Source organism: Fundulus heteroclitus, chromosome 19 (genome assembly GCF_011125445.2).
Source record: "Fundulus heteroclitus isolate FHET01 chromosome 19, MU-UCD_Fhet_4.1, whole genome shotgun sequence".
Classification (NCBI taxonomy): domain Eukaryota; kingdom Metazoa; phylum Chordata; class Actinopteri; order Cyprinodontiformes; family Fundulidae; genus Fundulus; species Fundulus heteroclitus.
This window is the reverse complement of record NC_046379.1, coordinates 23,933,146-23,938,010: the sequence shown is the minus strand read 5'-3', so window position 1 is coordinate 23,938,010 and position 4,865 is coordinate 23,933,146.

The window sequence follows — 4,865 nt, the reverse complement described above, 5'->3', positions numbered from 1 at the left end:
CAATTATTGGGAGAGGCATAAATGATTTTTCTAACACTGCTATTTTTATAAAATGTAAACACAAACAGATGAACTGTTTTACCAAAATGTATACACCTGTTACATCATGTTTATGAACTTTTGAGAGATGCCTACCATGTCTAATAGAAATCTTGGTTAAATAAGTTCATTTTTTATTTAAATTTAAAGGAGCATAGCGTAAGTTCCAGAGTTTTTGCAGACGTCTGCCTCCGCTGGCGACAAGTTGAAATGACACCAGTGTTGTGAACGAGCATGGGAGAATAGGAAATACATCTGCTGCCACGACTGCACAAGGTCTTTTGTTTAGAGATGTGATGTCTTTTGAGGTAAGAAAGCTATAAATACCGAAGTTAGCCCGTGTTCTCTCGCTAATGCATCGATTACGGTGAAGACTAAACAATGTAGCCAGGTGAACGAGAACACACAGCGTGTCACACCCACACGCTCGCCCACAGAATAAGACCCGAATTACTCTTATGAACTGAACATCCAGCCTATAGAGGCAACTGCAGTAAATAGAAGATAACTTATTTCACGTGTTAAACAATTGTAAGGGCCTGTAAGGGAAACAAAGAAAAATTAACCTTTAAACTTGCGCAATGCTCCTTTAAGGGGTATGAATAATTTTTGGCTTAACTGTAAATCCGACCTTAAACAATCATTGTGTGGAAAGTAAAGGATGGCCACCCAACAAGCTTATTAAGAGAACCCTGTTTAAAACAGATAGAGTTAGCAAGCTAAGAAAGACATGACTGTCAAGCAGTTGACTGCAGGCTAGCTGACAAGCACAGACAAGCCGAACTCTGACACGACGGGAGTTATGTCACGTCTGAAGTGGGTGTGTTTTCATCGCGGGTCAGAAAAACTGTGGGACTTGCTCAATGTCGTGGTATTAACTGTTTTTAGTAAAAGAAATCGATGACATATCTTTCCTGATTTTGCGTTTTCAAACACAAAAGAAGAAACTTCACAAAAAGAAGTTGGACAGCGCTATATGCTTCTTCCTAAAGGAGGTACAAACTGTTAAAGGTAGAAACAAAAACAAGTTCTGATGCAACTTTAGTAACGTGAAATGGGTTGGGCTGTCACATTGGATAGATAGAGGACACCATAAGCAGCTGATATGAGCTTTTTGTACTGGAGTCACTCTGAAAGTTGAAAATTTAATCGATGTGTAGGGTCTATATTTTTTTACTTAAATCTGTGCATCAAAATAACAATAAATAAATGCTGCATTTACCCATCTGTAATAATCAATACATTATTTTAGCAGCAATCGCATTGACAGCTACTCTATTGCAACAGTGACAGAAATAGGTTTATTTCGTACTATCCATCATAGAATCTCTTCCCAACCCATGCTTAAACCCAATATGCGTGAGTCAGATTCTGAGAAGAAAATGATGACCTAAATGGTTGCTAATGGTTGTTACCCGCTCTGAAGGTGCATACTCATAGTTAGGAAAGAAGTGATCAGTGGTGAGGGGTCTTAGGTTTGACAGTTTTGGCTTAACTCCTCCAAACATACGTCTTGCTCTTGCAGCCAAATGGACATCCTAACAATTAAGAAAGAATTAGAATCTGCATTTTGATGCCTATTTTAGAGCAGGCCAGGGCTGGTTTATTTTTTAGTAAAAGGGGGTCTTTGATATGAAAATCCTTTGTAGAAAAAGGATTGTCACGCTACAACCATCAACATTAGTGAAATCTATTGGGATTTTATGGGACAGACCCACACACAACATGCTTGTCCAAACGTTTAAGTAATAAAACTCTGAGAGAGGTGGCCTGCAGATCTGTGATCCTCTTCAAATATGTTAACGTGCTGTAGGTAAAACAGCTGAGAGACGAACCTGCTTCTGATTAATCGAGACCCTTGAGAGGCCTACAAGGAACCCCGAATGGTCCCCGGACGACATTTAGAGTGCCGTAAAAATAGGTCACCTTTGTTAATCCCCGAGTGTTGAGGAACAGATGAGGCTCTGAGCCGAAATCGCTCTCAGACGAGAGGTCCCAGAATACAAACCTGAGTCTATGCAGCGTCCTAAAAAAGAAATGATGAAGAGAAGTACTGCTCCACACAAGCGCGTTTGGGCTCTTGATTGAGTTTTAATGCTCACATACAGTACAGCACAGTCAGAAGATCCTCTGGAGATCTCACAAACACAAAAGCAAACAGTTAAATACGTAGATAAAGTGTAGCACCAGCAGAGTCCCGACGGACTCCACTAAAACTCTTCCTCGTGGTGGTTTTCAAAGTAAAACACCTTGGTTTGAGCTCACTAGACATGATTCGCCTGCAATATCTCACAGCAGCATTCACTTACAAACGTTACCGAGTTAGAAAAGGATGCATAATGTACACCGAAAGTGGCATACAAAAGCAATACTAAATTATGAATGCATCTACACAACAAAGGTAGACCTCTGGGGGTTTCAGGTGTTTTGGCAACTTTCTGTATCAATGCTAGTATTTAAATAATAAAAAAAAAATAGGGGAAAAAAACCCATAAACATTGTCTGAGAGTATATGAAGCAGAGATAACTGGCACGTAACAACCTTGCATTCTAAAACCATAGATATGTCACACAGACAGGGCCGCCATCTTCTTTATATACTGTGTTTATACAAGAGAGCTGCAATCTGTTAACGTTTTGCTTTGTTATACTGTTTAAATATCAAAGTTATAGACAAAAAAAAACAAAACAATGACAAATCCATTCATATTTTTGTACGACAGTAATGTGAAAAAATAGTATCAAAGAGATTTTCTAAACCTGTGACTCAAATGCAGCTCTGTGTTTAATGCACCATTTTTTCAGGACTGGTATAGATATGTATTCAGCCTGCTAAGCACTAGTAGACAACATGATAACTTTGCAATTATCTTTCTGTTGGTGATTTATGATTGTTGAGACACAAAACCCCTCAAGAAGCAGCTTTTCTAAAAAACTTATTGGGCTACATATGGTGTGAAAGATGAGTTTCAGAACCAAAATGGCAGTTCTACTCAGACCACACCCATCCTAGGCATAAATAATAACTTGTAGTGTTATTATCATATTCATTTTGAGCATTTAACATCGCATTTGAATAATTTTATTTTCCAAGATATACATATTATACGGAACTGAACTTCAGGGAATCAGTGATAGAACAGCAACCAGGTAGACAACCTTGAATTTACTGTGGATTTTCTCTAATCAGGCTCAAATATGTAGCTACATACACCCTCACTAATATTTGGTTAAATGTATCAAAGCAGAGACGTTTTTATAGCGACAAGGCAAGCTCCTGGCTTAATTCTGGGTTTTTGTGTGTGGCAAGAAGCCAACTTTTAACCCCAGTTTATGACGATTCAATAAATTTTAAATCATTGTTAAAAAAAGTTGAAAGTCAGTCATCTTTATCCAATTTAGATGTCTTTGATAGAGCTGTAGAATATATCGCTGTGTCACAATCGCATATGTGACAAAATATTTGGTAGGATATTATATTTCAAGTGTGATGCATGCAAATTACGTGTGCCAATAACAATTAGCCTTTTGGATAGACTTTTATTAGCCTCAAACCCCACATTTGATGCATATTATTGGAGATCGAGAGGCTGAAGCTCAGGATGAGTGGTGGGGACACTGGGGTTAGGCAAAAGAAAGGGAAGAATTATCAAATTATGGGTTAGGGAGTTCGTTCTGCAATTGGCGCTTTGCTGGTTTTATCCCCTGCTTCGACCATCTCAGTTGTTGTGTCCTTGGGCAAGACACTTCACCCAGTCCAGTGGCGCTGGTGTATGGCAGCCTCACTCTGTCAGTCTGCTCCAGGGCAGCTGTGGCTACTAACAGCTCACCACCGTCAGGGTGTGAATGGCTGAATGAATGATTGTAGTGTAAAGCACTTTGGGGTTGTTGGAGTTGATAAAGTGCTATACAAGTACAAGCTATGTACCATTAATCAGAGTTCATATAGGCGTCGCAATTTTCAGGATGTTTTTTTAGTGTCCGGATGGAACACCCAGTTGTCTCTTAATGTTCAAGCCTGACCTGAACTGTCAGCTGTTGGTAAAAGGAAATTATGGTGAGGCAATCAGCCCTGAGAACCCCGACCTAAATGTCAAGAACAGTGGTGGCAGCACCCCCAGTTTTAGCACTGTTTGAACAAAATGGGCTTGTTTTTGAAAAATGACGGACTTCCTCAAGATTCTTTACCTGAAATCATCGGCTAGCTGGACAAAACGGGATGTTCCAACAGGAAAATGATCCCCCAACCGCATCAAAACCAGGTCCATGCCAGTAAAGAAACCAACTGAAATCAATTCTTCCATTTCTGATAAGAACAGAAAATATCCTGCTGGAATAAAACCAGGACCTTGTTGATGGCTACAAAAACTGCGGCTGTGGTGAAGCATTTATTAGAAAAATTTGAGGGAAGGTGGACATATAATGTTGCCCGTAAAGCTAAAAAAATTTGTTTTCAGATGCTTTCTTCTTTTTGTTTTGGTTTATTAGACACTCTGTCTGACAATAATGATTCAGTGTATTTGAGCCTTTATGTGAAAGATTTGAAACTATGTGAAGAAAAGATAAAATCCACAATAAATTCAAACTTGAGTTTCAAATTGTTCAAATAATAAAGATGGACCAATCGGTTTCTTCTGGCCAGTACCGACAACTGATTCTCTTTGAAGGCCTGACCTACTGATCCCTGACGCTGATCAACTTGCATCCTTTTTCTCTCTAAGGTAAATCACGCTCGAGAGTGGAAAGAATGTGCTGCAGATTCTTCGATATAGGCAGCAGGTGTGAATCCATCACAACGATGTGCCCTGGTTTTATGTTGAAAGTCC